Consider the following 15,160-nt stretch of genomic DNA (forward strand, 5'->3'; position numbering starts at 1 on the left):
TGTGGAAAATCAGTACTGGATGTTAGAGATATTACATTGAGAATACGTGAAGCAAAGTTGCTGTCTATATTGGAGCACCCAGCCTTTGAAGAAAAGCAAAGCATTGATATAATTTGGTGAAGATAAAAGAGTAAAGAGAGGATTATTTGACAAATGAAAACAAAAAGGACTACTGTGCTTTATTGTTTTCTTTAAATAGAACAGTAAACCCACCAAATGTGTTCATTATATTTTTAAGTACCCATTCTAGAATTTTTTTACATGTCTAGAGCGTAAACAAGGTATCTTAAGATGCATGGGTATAAAGAAAATGATGACATAACCAGAGCAAGGAGCCACCAGGGTTGAAGTAAGATATTTAGAGAATTTGAAGATAAAAAATAAATAAGTGAACATATCCTTTTTCCAAGTCTTATTGACTTATGAACCTACTATATTCAAGAGTCTAAAGTTTTGATTCCAACCTAGGCAAACAAAAATGTTTAGTAAAAAATAGATTTGCTAGTCCAAAAATAAAACAGAAGAATAGATTATGAAGCTGTTGAACAAGTTATCAATCTGGAAAGGGGTTTACCCTCCTCTCACACAAGAACAAGCAGTTGTTGCTTAGTAAGGTAAGGAGAAATATCTTTTCCCACTCATCCTGGGTTCATGACGCAAGTGCTTAAGATAAAAGAAAGTTAACAAAAGAAAAGCAGAGAAATGGATTTAATGTAAGTTTTACATGATATAGAAACCTTCATAAGGAAATCAAGACCCGCAGAAATGCAGTAATCTGTAAACTTTTGCTAGGTTTTTGAAGAAGTGGATAGTTGCAGAGCAGCATGGCTGGATATAAAAGCATGACCTAATGGTAATAAGCTAGAAGAAACATAAAAGGCTGACAATTCAGATGCTACTATGCTCCTGCATCTAAACACAATCTGTTTTCCTCTGGGTTTGGGGTCAGCAATGCTTCTGAATGAGTCATAGACCTGCTGCAAGAGAAAAGGTCAGAGGGAAGGTAAGGGTGACCTTCGGCTTCTGTTGTTTTCTCAGACACCAATCTACCCTATGAGGGAAGCACGTCTGAACCGCATCACTGCATAACAGTGTATATGAGAACAGTGGGCCACCAACACCATCAGAAGATACTGAGTGATCACCTATTTACTAGAAAACATACCTCATAACTCTGGTGGAGAGAAATATAATGAAGCAAAAGAAAACCAATTGTTACCAAGGGCCATCACTACAAAATTTCATCATCTATAAAGTAAAACACAATCCTGAAAGTTTCCAGAGATAGGAAGAAAATTCCCAAGTAAAGAAAAACGGAATGAAAGTGATACAAGCCTTCTCAATTAACAATTCAGAAAGCAAAGAAACAAACGTAAAAATGATTTTAGAATTCTGAGGTATGTATGATTTGCTACTTAAAACTTCAGTTCAAATTCTTTGCCAACTGTAAAAGCAGAAAAATATCTGTGGTATGCAGACTCTTAAAAAACTTTCACCCTTCACTTATGTACACGAAGCTGCTGGAGAAAACTCGTCTAGCAAGACAAGGGGGTAAACCTGAGAGGAAGGAGCAGTCCACCTTCCAGCTCCCTACCAGTCAGTTACTAATTACAGACAACAAGAGGAGACCGTAGGACCATCTAGACATCCGAGTCATCTACAGAATCATTGGAAAGGCTAGAAAAGCAAGCTTCTGCACAGCAGTGCTACCAGGGAGATAGCACATTCCGCACCCCTGTCAAACGCCAGGACCTTCACTTGATACCCGCTGCTATTTCTGCCACTACCAGACACTTCTTATCCAACCCTTCATGCATCGTGAGCTGAGACAAAGTTCATTGTGGGCCCATTTGACTCAGCCAGCCTAGCTTCTACATTTGTGCCCTAAATAAAAAGAGTTTGGTAAAATGAGAAGTCAGGATTTTCAGCTACTGTATTATAATTCTGCCTTTATCTTTCAACAATTTCCATAAGAGTAGGGGTTGTCCCCCATCAAAGAAAAGGCTTCAGATACTGGGCACACAAAAGAAATAACAGATGCCCTTTAAAAAAAAAGACAGTGTTGAAGCAGTAGATCCAGCTAAAGACACAAATGAGGAAAATTTCCTGGAGAGCAACAAAAGGGGTATAGGCAAAGGAGAACAACTTCACAAGACTGAAATGGCGACCAACACTGTGGCACAGGAGGTTAAACCTCTACTGGGAACTGTCAAATCCCACATCAAAGAGCCAGTTCCAGCTCTAGCCACTCTGCTTCTAACCCAGCTTTTTGATAATACACTAGGGAAGGTAGCAGGTGATGACTCAAATGCATGGAGACGTAGGTGGAATTTCTGGCACCTAGCTTCAGCCTTGCCCAGCCCTGGCTGTTGCAGGCATTTGTGGATCTCTCTCTTAATCTCTCTCTCTGATTCTGTGTGTGTGTGTGTGTTTGTGTGTGTGTGTATGTGTGTGTCTGATTCTACCTTTCAAGTAGATAAAACAATTTTTCATTTAATATTTGATAATTTTGATTTAGTAGAAAATGAAACTGAGAAGTATTTTGTGATATAGAAGTATTTCACCCAACATTATAAGAAAACTAAATAACAAAAAAATTAATAAAGTGAAACTAACTCCATAAATACAAAAGAGTTTTTTATAAGGAAGGAAATTTAATAATAGTTTTCAACCTGATTTTGAATTTAATAATAAATACATAGATACCATAATTCTGAATAGGATTCAACAAAATGTTAAAAAAAAAAAACTGGGTTAATTTGATAGAGAAGACATACAACTATATCTCTGAGGGATGTCAGATTGTGAGAGTTAAAGAAGCTAAATCCTCAATTTTCATACTAGGGTGTCAATACATAGTATGTAGAAGTTAGGAAGATATTTTAAAAATCAGTTATTTGAGAGTATATAGCTGAACATCAAATAAAATGACCAATGGGTTAGAAAGTAGACCCACTAGAATGCAGGGAACTACTTTGTGGGCAAGGGTAGACACTGGGTTGCAGGTTTGTACCTCATTTTGTTCCTTTTAATTTTTAAATGGTTTCTAAAAGTTGCTTTGGGAAAAAAGCACAACTCTATAAATAATAAGAATCTCTAACTAGGAAGAGCACAGTACTTATTGTCTAGTGTCATTATAAATTCCATTATTTGGAAAATCTAAATGTCAAAATATAGCAAAATCCATAAAGATTTTTATATGTTTTGACTCAGTAATCCCATTCATGGCAATTTATCTTAAGGAAACAATTCAATAAAGTAAATGCTATTCATTACAGAATTATTTGCAGTAGCAACAAACACAAACTAAATGCCAACAAGAAAAGAAAGGCTTAATAGATTATGACAAACTTAAGGGTATGATAATATTTGTAATTAAATTTGTAATTATAACCACAACATAGAAACAAAGGAAAATGTGATATAGAGTAAAATTATAAAGGAATAATATAAACTCATAGGCTCAATGTGATTGCTACTGTTTAAAACTATGTTTCTATATAAGAAAAAAGGCTAACAAGGAAAAATGAAAGCGAAAATAAAAAGCCAACTTAAAATATGATAGAAATCTTGGTAGTGGCATTGTGTTCTCACAGGTAAATCTGCTGCCTTCTATGATGCCAGTATCCCATGGGCACTGGTTTAAGCCCAGCTACTCCAGCTCTGATACAGCTCCCTGCTAATGGCCTGAGAAAAGCAGTGGAAGAGGACCCAAGTGTTTGGGCCCCTGCCACTTGAGACATGAATGAAGCTCCAGGCTCCTGGCTTCAGCCTGGCCCAACCTTGACCATTGTAGCCATCAAATGGAAGATCTCTCTCTTTGTCTCCCTCTCTCTCTTCTTGTGTAAATCTGAGTTGAAATTCAAAGGGGGAAAAATCAACCTGTTTAGTAGCTAACAACGTACAGATTGGGGATTACAGGTGCTGCCCTTCATGGAAAAAGAGTGAACATCATTTGCTGTATAAGAAACATTTCTGAATCCAGAGATTTAACAAACATAATATTCTTAGCTCAGGATCTGAGGTTGCAATTTTAGGCTGCATTTTTGCTCCTGGTTTCTGCGGGGCTCACTCAACTTACCACAAATAGGTCCATCACGGCACTAAAGGCTTGCTCCAGTTCCATGTGGCCACAGGCAAGGCTGGTGAGTTCTGGCCCACCTGACAGCTAGGCAAGGGGCCAGGATACTGAGAGAAATGTTCTCTGCCCCTACAGGCCTAGAAATGAAACCAGAACAGCGTCACTTCTGCTGTAGTTTATTTGCCAAAACAAGTCCCAGACCTCACCTTGGTTCCAACTGAGGGAAAATGGTCAATCTTCAGGATACTCTTATGCTTTAAGTGATGAAGTTTTACAGGGCACTGATTTCCACAGAAGTAGAGCAGCAAAAAACTTTGGGTAGAGGAAAGAGTGAAGGAATACAGCCTTGCTTGCAACCTGTTACCATCCCTAACACATTAAAATGTTAACCTTTAAAGAGAAGAAGCAAAATGCCGACAATTATATATTAAGATACTACATATTATCTTATTACTACTATCATATTATCATATGTTCATATAGCTCACTAAAACAACACAAAAACTCATTAAACATGAGAAACAACTTCTTATTAAGACAAATAAAAATTAAACCATAGGAAGTTTTAATCTTTTACTTATCAGAATAGTAAAAACCCAAAGATTGGGTGGGCATTGTGATGCAGTGGTTAAGTAGCTAATCAGGTTGCCTGCATCCCATACTGGAATGCCTGGGTTTGAGTCCCTGCTCTGCTTCCAATCCAGTTCCCTGCTGATTTGTACCCTGTAGCCTGTGAGACAGCAGATAATGTCTCAACTGCTTGGGTTCCTTCCACCCGCAAAGAAGACTCTAATGGAGTAATAGGATACTAGACTCAATTTGACCAAGACCCACTCATTGCAGGCATTTTTGGAGTAAAACAGCAGATGAAAGATCTCTGTCTCTGTCTTTGTCTCTCTCTCTCTCCTCTCTGTCACTTTGTCATTTAATAAATGAAAACATAAATGTATTAAATATATGTTTTTAAAATATCCAAACGATTAATAACATACTCTGTCATGAAACTTGGGAAAAGCAAGTACTTTCATACACTGCCAGTGAGAACATGAAAGGGTAGAAAAAAGTCTGCCAGCATACAGTAAAATTACACAGACATTTATTTTTTGACCCAGGAATTCCATTTCTAAGAATCCATCCTATAAAAATTTAACTGGGGACAAGTGCTGTGGCACAAAAGATTAAGCCACTGCTGTCGCACCAGCATCCCACGTGGACACCAGGTTCATGTTCCAGCTGCTCCTCTTCCAATCTAGGTCTCTTTTGATGGCACAGGAAGGGAGTGGAAAATGGTCCAAGTATTTGGGCACCTGTGCCCATGTGGAAGACCTGGGGGAAGCTCCTGGATACTGGCTTCAGATCGGCACAGCTCTGGCTATTGCAGGCATTTGGAAAGTGGACCAGTGGATGGGAGACCTTTCTCTCTGTCTGTACCTCTCTCTGTATGTAACTCTACATCTGAAATAAATACATAAATCTTTAAAACATTAATTGTTTAATGGTTAAAGTATGCATAAGGCTATGAATTAATATACCATTTGCAATAGCTAAAGATTGTAAACAAATGCATGTTCATCAAAAGGAAACTTATTAAATAAACTATATAGCAAATCCACACAACAGAAAACAAAGCAAATGTTGGGAAAAAAGAAATAGCTCTACAGACATCTGTAGAGTAATCTCTAGGATTTAATGCTAGATAAAACAAAGTCCTACTATGCATATTTATCTAACAAGTCATATAAATACACATACATATATTTAGTTTCATAAGAGAATAAGACTATAAGCTATAAAATTAGTGTGTGTACTGGATTTGTAGATTTTTGCAACTATATAAATATTTTATTATTTTTTAAATTGTTAGAGTCTCCTGGGCTGGCGCCGTGGCTCACTTGGTTAATCCTCTGCCTGCAGTGCCACCATCCCACATGGGCGCCAGTTCTAGTCCTGGTTGCTCCTCTTCCAGTCCAGCTCTCTGCTGTGGCCCGGAAAGGCAGTGGAGGATGGCTCAAGTGCTTGGGCCCTGCACCCGCATGTGAGACTGGGAGGAAGCACCAGGCTCCTGGCTTCAGATCGGCGCAGCTCCTGCCATAGTGGCCATTTGGGGAGTGAACCAACAGAAGGAAGACCTTTCTCTCTGTCTCTCTCTCTCACTGTCTAAAACTCTACCTGTCAAATAAAAAAAAAAAAGTGTTAGTCTCCTTTATTCATTTATTTATTTATTTTAAATTGAAAGGCAGAGCAACAGAGAAAAAGGGAGAAATAGTGACAGAGAAAGAGAGAGAGAGAGATCTTCCATCTGCTGGTTTCTCTCCCCAATTGGTTGTAATGGTTGGGGCTGGGCCAAGCCAAAGCCAGAAGCTAGAAGCTTTATCCAGATCTCTCACCAGGGTGCAGGGGCCCAAGTACTTGAACCATCCTCTGCTGCTTTCTCAGGCACATTAGCAGGGAGCTGGATCAGAAGTGAAGCAGCTGGAACTGGAACTGGCAGCCATATGGAACACTGGCATTGCAGGCAGTGGCTTAATCCATTAAGCCATAACATTGATTCCGAATATTTTTAAAAGATGAAATTACATCAAAAGGGAAAAGCTGCAAGCTCCAAAATTCAGAAGAAATTTCAGAATTATTATATATTTAATCAGTAGCTCAACCAAAAAAGAAAAATAATTTCAAGTGACAAAAAACAGTGAATTTTTTTTGCTATTCTGAGCAAAATTGCCCTTAAAAACAAGAAGAGCTTTAAGCAGAAAAAACTATTTATAATAGGTTAAAGAAACCTTATAAGCATTAAATATAAGAAAAGCAAATAAGTTATTATGAAATCAATGGAATTCATTAACATCTCATAATAAGAAATATAAAAACACCTATAAACTCTTGATTTACTCTCTTTAAAAAATACCGTTCATGAGCCTGTCCACTAAAATAACGAAAAGACCTAGAAACAATAAGTGAACACTGATGAAATCCAAGTGGAAATAGAGTCCTAGCTTTAATTTTGATCTAAAAAATACCATTACCTCCTAAAAGGAAGCAGGAATTTTTGCGGCAATGGCTAATTCCAGGTTTGTGAAAGGAAATGTTCAGGACAAATCTGATAGTGAGGAATACATCAGACAACTGTAATCATATCCAAATAGAAGACAACTCTTTCATTTTCATCTTTGAAATGAAAATCTTCTTCATGCCAAAACCAGGTAAACTGAGAATCATTAAAAGAGAAATTACAGTGGATTGATGCCCATCAAACAGCTTAAAATCCATGAATGCAAAATGATTTTTTAAAAAATACATTGTAATTTATGTGATGGTGTGTAACTAAATCACTAAACGATTTAGGAAATACAGAGAAACAACCAAACATTTAACATACTATCTCCAAAACTTACAAAACTCTTAACTGTAACCTACAAAGAGGGAGACAACCAGATATTATGTTTCTCTTGGTAGAAAATAAAACACTACATATAAAGTGGTGTTGTTTTTTTCCCAAAAGTAACAAGACTGAATCAGAACAAGATACACAGGTATTCTGGGTTTCAACAAATAAATTGCAAGAACAAAAATTAGTAAGAGAGATAATTTATGGACTTAAAGGTAAGAAAATGCATTAAATATTTTGACCTTATTTAGATACTGATTAGAATGAACAGACTGCAAACAAGCTATTACAAGATTGGAGGGATTTAAACAGTGACTGACATTTCGTAATATTAATATATCACCTCTATTTTTTTTCAGTATGATGTTAATGTGGTCATGTGTTAAAAAGAATCCTTGCCTTTCAGCAACAAATAATAAACATATATATTATGTTGATTTTTCAAGATATTCTGAGTTGACAGAATAGAAGTAGAAACAAAGCAAGATCACAATCAAGATCAATATGAAATAAATATATCATTTTTCAGATGCATTTATCTGCTCCCAAAAGGGCAAGGTTCTGGCAATATTTTGCAAATTTTCGTCTTGGAATATTTTCTATGTAAAACTGATAGAAATGAAATTTAGAATTTGTCTTCCATTATAATGTTAAAAACATTGTGTAAACAAGGCAGAAATTCCAATTATCAAATATTGTCCAATAATTCCAACTAAATGATAGCCTATCTCTGTTACTCCATCAACCGATTCTTCCTTTCTTTGTCTTTCTCTAAATTATTCTCTGCTGCCACTCCATTTTCATGTTATGTACATTTTTAACTCTCCAAATATCTCCTAATCAGATAAATTTGTCTGTAAATTAACTTCATAGTGGAAGTAGGATGTGTAAGATGAGTATAAAACTTCAAAAAGTTGGATCCAGTAGTGACTGCCAGTTACTACTCAATAAAGTTTTTCAATAGTTATCTACTGGTGTGTGTATAAAGACTCAATCACAGCAGTAAGACCAGATTTCTCACATGGCCCACCTATTAAATAACCCAGCATAATAAATTTAGCTGTTTTCACATGAACCACTGATGCGCAAAAATAATTTCCTGCTAATCAGTAATAATGACTATACACCCAGTGAGTCACCGTTACACTTTAAGAAGACTGTGCTAATGCGTGAATAATTATTGACCTGATTAAGTGTCCAATCCTGCTCTTAGGGGAAAAAAAGTGGTGCACATCATTTAACAACTCAGCTGTATATTGTCTATGCGATAAAAGCAAGAGGTAATTTGGGTAACTAATGCACCAGCTAAATTCTGTTAGGCAGTTCCCAAAAGCAGATGATTTCCATCTCGCTTAAACATTTCAGGAACCTACATTTTTCTCTGCCTTGTGTCCTTAATGTACTGACAACCATTTTCTAATTTTTCCCCCACAGGCAAAAGGAAAGAAAGAATTAGAGAAAATGAGGTAGATGATAGGTTTTTATCTGTCTCTTAGTTAAGGGGGCTTGGCGTTCAGAGAAAAAAGTATTGCAAGTTAGTGCCATAGAACATTCCTTCACAGTCCAGGTTTCTATGCTATTAGAAAGGTGAGCCTCTTTTGGAAAACAAATAATGTGCAGAATTCCAGATATTTAACAAGATGTAGTTGGAGTGCAATGAAGAGCAAAGAACTATTATTTGTCAGGTTATAGTTCTCTGTGATCAAATTGTTACTTCTGTTTGTTTCCCTAAAATTAGCTCTAATTAAGTACAAAGAGAGGCTTTGCTCTCCAGAAACGCCTGGACGTTGTAAATCAGATCAGAGATATAGACTATTGCTCTCAGGAATGGACAACAATGCTCTTTCATGTATGAATGAGTGTAGGGAGTTTGTAAATGCTACTTCCACAACTGGAAAAATACTCTGGGCCACAAAACTCTCAAAATATAAATTTACCTGCAAGAAATAGTCTGAATCCTTCAGCAAGTTTGGTGGGACAGCATAAAAGGAAGTCTCATTTAAAATATTGAGGTCCATCAGGAGAAAGGGAATCAACCCAAAATCATGCAACAAAGCAAATTTTTTTTTCTTTCCAAGAATGTATATTTACCCACTATGATGGTATTTATTAATCGCCCAAACTAAACCTAAGCTAAATATCAACAGAAACCATCTCTACAACTGGGATTTAACCAAAATGTCTTAGTGATCCTGCTGAGTGATGCCAGATTCCTTCCAGAATAACTGAAAAACTTTACTGCAACTGTGGACATAATCCAAGATGGAAAACAATGGGAAGCCTGGGCCATCTTCCATTTGGGGCAGTTGTTCTTGTATCATTTCTGCTCATTCCAAAGCATTCACTTTATATTAAGTGGAAAAGAGAAGCTTCCTAAGAGGTACCTTGAGACAACAGAGTCATTGAATTTAAACCTCATAAGGCAAGTATGTTTGTATATATTGATGTACCTCACATGTTAACTCCAGGTTTTAACCCTGTAACCTTTCAACTTCTTGCTTGCTGAATGGCATTCTCACATATTACACAAAAAGAATACTGAAATCCCCAATGCATTGCTTTAATGATTCACTTAGATGACTCTGTACAGTTCAGACTGTAAATAATACCTCTATTTTGTAGCACCAAACAGTAAGTATTTCTCCCTCTCATTAATCTTCAACATTAGTAAAATTGGTATATAATGATCTTTATGTTTGGTTTCAAAAGGTAAATCATTATTTAATACAATTTATAATACATACTCCACCATGTTGTATAAATTAGGCACTACTACTATATCAACATAATAGTACTTATCTAAACTATCTAACTCTAAAGTGACTTGATATGGTGTGTTTTTCTCCGTTTAAATCTTCGCTATCTGACTAGGCTTAGGTCAGGCAGAAGGGATTCTGAATGGTACAAGCAAAATATTAAATGAAGATATCATCATGTTTCTACATACAAAGATGAAGGATACATTGCTCTTGGACTGATCCAGTGTGCCTGGACTGATGTTGCTCATAAGTTGTGAGGATTTCACTGGTCTGTCACTGTCTTAACTCGGAACTGTTTCTGTTCACAGATCAACAGACCTGAAGAATGTATGTTAACCTCCTGCAGAGTTACATCTCTGATTTCACATGATTCATACCCATACACATTCTTTATGTTATCACTGAAAGAAAATTTTATTTCCCTTATTGGCAAGTTATTAACATTCTCAATTCTCCCTTTCAGTTGGAGCTGTTGACTTGCTGAGGTTAGATCCAAACCAGCCAGAACCGCATGCTGGCAAGTTGTGCGTGATGAGGGTTGGATCCTAGTTCTGCATTGGAATATGCTAGGTCTGCCACTTTGAAACTGGAACGTGTGAGGAGACACATAATCTGACTCATACATGCATAAAGAACCTAAGGTTCCTCTTAGTCAACCTCACATCCCAAATCCACCCATTCTTCCTAGCCAATAAATGTCTTTTGTAAAAGTTGCAAAGGGAGGCAGAACTGGCTCTTTTTTTTTTTTTTTTTTTTGCCTCTTACTAAACTTTCTTTCTTTTTTTAATATTTCTTTTTTTAATGATTTTTTTAATTTATTAGACAAGTAGAGTTCTAGACAGTGAGAGAGAGAGAGACAGAGAGAAAGGGCTTCCTTCCATTGGTTCACTCACCAAACGGCCGCACCGATCCGAAGCCAGGAGCCAGGTGCTTCCTCTTGGTCTCCCATGCAGGTCCTGGGCCCAAGGACTTGGGCCATCCTCCACTGCACTCCTGGGCCACAGCAGAGAGCTGGACTGGAAGAGGAGCAACCGGGACAGAATCCAGCGCCCCAACCGGGACTAGAACCTAGGGTGCCGGCACCGCAGGCGGAGGATTAGCTATAAATTACTATGGCTATAAATTACTGTGGTTTCTGATGCTCATGAACAAATTGACTCATCTTGGATCTGTGACATTTGCCTTATCTATGCAAAGAAAACTTTTAGAAAGTGAAAATTGGAGAAATAGTGAAATTAAATAATTTTAAAGGGTAAAGGGAAAATATTCTTTTTAAATTTTTTTAACATCTGATATTTTATTTCTTTTCATGTTAACATGATATTAATACAAAGAGAACAGATTTTTAACTCACCAGAAAAACTAAACTCAGGAAATGTCAAATGAAGAATTATATATCAAAAAAGAAAAATCTTAGTTCAGATAAAGTCCTACTGTATTATTAAAATGTTCTCTATCAAGAGAAAGAAAGGAAAAGCCAGCAGTTACATTATTATCTTTAACATCTAGAAAGCTGATTGTTGCAAGAGTCAAATTTTCCCTTCTTAGTAGATCTATTAATAGATCTAAGATTTTGCTGACAAATTCCATCTCTGGATCAACAGGGTTCAGAATAGGGCAGAGGTTAGCATGGGAGTGTGGATTTGTTAAATATGAATTGCCCTTACTTTAGTCCATTTGGCCACATTTCTTTAACATTAGCTATTGCCAAAAATCTCTTCAGCTTCTGTTGTGTCTCTTGGTCAATACATATATATATATATGTATATATATACACACACACATTATATATACATTATATATATACATTATACTATATATATATATTTTTTCCATGGAAAGCAAAATTAGCACAATTCAAGATTGTACTTGAATTAATACTCAGATTACACAGATTAATACTCAGGTACTCAGCTTAAATATCATTTCTGGGTGCCTGTGATGGTATTTTTGATGAGATTGGCATTTAAACAGGTGGACTCAGTAAAATAAATCGGGTACATCAAGGCAAGTGGTCATCATTCATCTACTGAGAGCCTAAATAGAACAAAAAGCAGAGGAAAATGGAATTCACGCTTCCTTTTGCACCTACTGCCTGAACTGGGACACCTCATCTTGTCTTCTCCTTAACTCAAAGTGGGTTTTACTTTGTAAACTCCCACGGTCTTTAGACTTTTTTTTAGCCAGTTTGTTTTTTAATTTCTAATGTATTAATTCATACTTTTTTAAACTTTTATTTAATGAATATAGATATCCAAAGCACAGCTTATGGATTACAATGGCTTCCCCCCCCCATAACTTCCCACCCACCCGCAACCCTCCCATCTCCCACTCCCGCTCCCATTCCATTCACATCAAGATTCATTTTCAATTCTCTTCACACATAGAAGATCAATTTAGCATGTACTAAGTAAAGATTTCAACAGTTTGCACCCACACAGAAACACAAAGTGTAAAATACTGTTTGAGTGCTAGTTATAGCATTAATTCACATTGTACAGCACATTAAGGACAGAGATCCTACATGGGGAGTAAGTGCACAGTGACTCTTGTGACTTAACAATTTGACACTCTTGTTTATAGCATCAGTAATTACACTAGGCTCTTGTCATGAGTTGCCAAGGCTACCTTTTGAGTTCTCCAACTCCAATCTTTTTTAGACAAGGTCATAGTCAAAGTAGTTCTCTACTCCCTCCAGAGAAAAGTACCTCCTTCTCTGATGGCCATTCTTTCTACTGGGATCACACGCACACTCACAGAGATCTTTCGTGTAGGTTGTTGGTTGTGGTTTTGTGTTTTTTTTTGTTGTTGTTGTTGTTGTTTTGTTTGTTTTTTTGTTTGTTTGTTGTTTTTTTTTTTTTTTTTTGGCCATAGTGTCTTGGCTTTCCATGCCTAAAATACTGGTATCCTGCTTCCCATGTTGGATCATACTCTCCCTTTTTAATTCTATCAGTTATTATTAACAGACACTAGTCTTGTTTATGTGATCCCTTTGACTCTTTGTCCTATCATTATGGTCAATTGTGAACTGAAATTGATCACTTGAACTAGTGAGATGGCATTGGTACATGCCACCTTGATGGGATTGAATTGGAATCCCCAGGCACGTTTCTAAATCTACCGTTGGGGGCAAGTCAGATTGAGCATGTCCCAAATTGTGTATCTCCTCCCTCTCTTATTCCCACTCTTATATTTAACAGGGAATACTTTTCAGTTAAATTTCAACACCTAAGAAAAATTTTGTGTTAGTTACAGAGTTCAACTAATAGTATTAACTAGAACAAAAAAAAACAAATACTAAAAGGGATAAAGTATTAAGTTGTATATCAACAGTCAGGACAAGCGCTGATCGAGTCACTGTTTCTCATAGTGTCCATTTCACTTCAACAGGTTTCTTTTTTGGTGATTGGTTAGTTGTCACCAATCAGGGATAACATGATATCTGTCCCTTTGGGACTGGCTTAATTCACTCAGCAGGATGTTTTCCAGATTCCCCCATCTTGTTGCAAATGACCGGATTTCATTGTTTTTGACTGCTGTATAGTATTCGATAGAGTACATGTCCCAGAATTTCTTTATCCAGTCTACTGTTGATGGGAATTTAGGGTGATTCCAGGTCTTAGCTATTGTGAATTGAGCTGCAATAAACATTAAGGTGCAGAAAGCTTTTTTGTTTGCCAATTTAATTTCCTAAGGGTAAATTCCAGGAGTGGTATGGCAGGGTTGGATGGTAGGGTTATATTCAGGTTTCTGAGGAATCTCCAGACTGACTTCCAAAGTGGATTTACCAGTTTGCATTCCCACCAACAGTGGGTTAGTGTCCCTTTTTCCCCACATCCTCTCCAGCATCTGTTGTTGGTAGATTTCCATATGTGAGCCATTCTAACCAGGTGAGCTAAAACCTCATTGTGGTTTTGATTTGCATTTCCCAGATTGCTAGTGATCCTGAACATTTTTTCATGTGTGTGTTGGCCATTTGGATTTCCTCTTTTGAAAAATATCTATTGAGGTCCTTGGCCCATCTCTTAAGTGGGTTGTTTGTTTTTTTGTTGTGGAGTTTCTTGATCTCTTTGTAGATTCTGGTTATTAATCCTTTATCTGTTGCATAGTTTGCAAATATTTTTTCCCATTCTGTTGGTTGCCTCTTCACTCTCCTGACTGTTTCTTTTGCAGTACAGAAACTTCTCAATTTGATACTATCCTAAATGCTAATTTTGGCTTTGAGTGCCTGTGCTTCCGGGGTCTTTTCCAAGAAGTCTTTGCCTGTGCCTATATCTTGCAGGGTTTCTCCAATGTTCTCTAATAATTTGATGGTGTTGGGTCATAGATTTAGGTCTTTAATCCACATTGAGTGCATTTTTGTGTAAGCTTCATGCTTCTGCACATGGAAATCCAGTTTTCCCAGCACCATTTATTGAATAGACTGTACTTACTCCAGGGATCCTTGATCAAATATAAGTTGGCTGTTTATGTTTGGGTTGATTTTTGGTGTTTCTATTCTGTTCCGTTGGTCTATCCATCTGTTTCTGTACCAGTACCATGCTGTTTTGACAACAACTGCCATGTAGTATGTCCTGAAATCTGGTATTGTGATGCTGCCAGCTTTTTTTGTTGTTGTTGTACAAGATTGCTTTAGCTATTTGAGGTCTCCTCTGCCTCTATATGAATGTCTGCATCATTTTTTCCAGATCTGAGAAGAATGTCCTTGCTATTTTGATTGGTGTCGCATTGAATCTATAAATTGCTTTTGGGAGAATGGACATTTTGATGATATTTATTCTTCCAATCCATGAGCATGGAAGATTTTTCCATTTTTGGTATCCTCTTCTATTTCTTTCCTTAAGATTTTGTAATTCTCATCATAGAGATCTTTAATCTTCTTGATTAAGTTTATTGCAAGGTATTGATTGTTTTGTGGCTATTGTGAATGGGATT

Source organism: Oryctolagus cuniculus, chromosome 4, assembly GCF_051225735.1.
Source record: "Oryctolagus cuniculus isolate XC-2025 breed Fujian yellow rabbit chromosome 4, ASM5122573v1, whole genome shotgun sequence".
NCBI lineage: Eukaryota > Metazoa > Chordata > Mammalia > Lagomorpha > Leporidae > Oryctolagus > Oryctolagus cuniculus.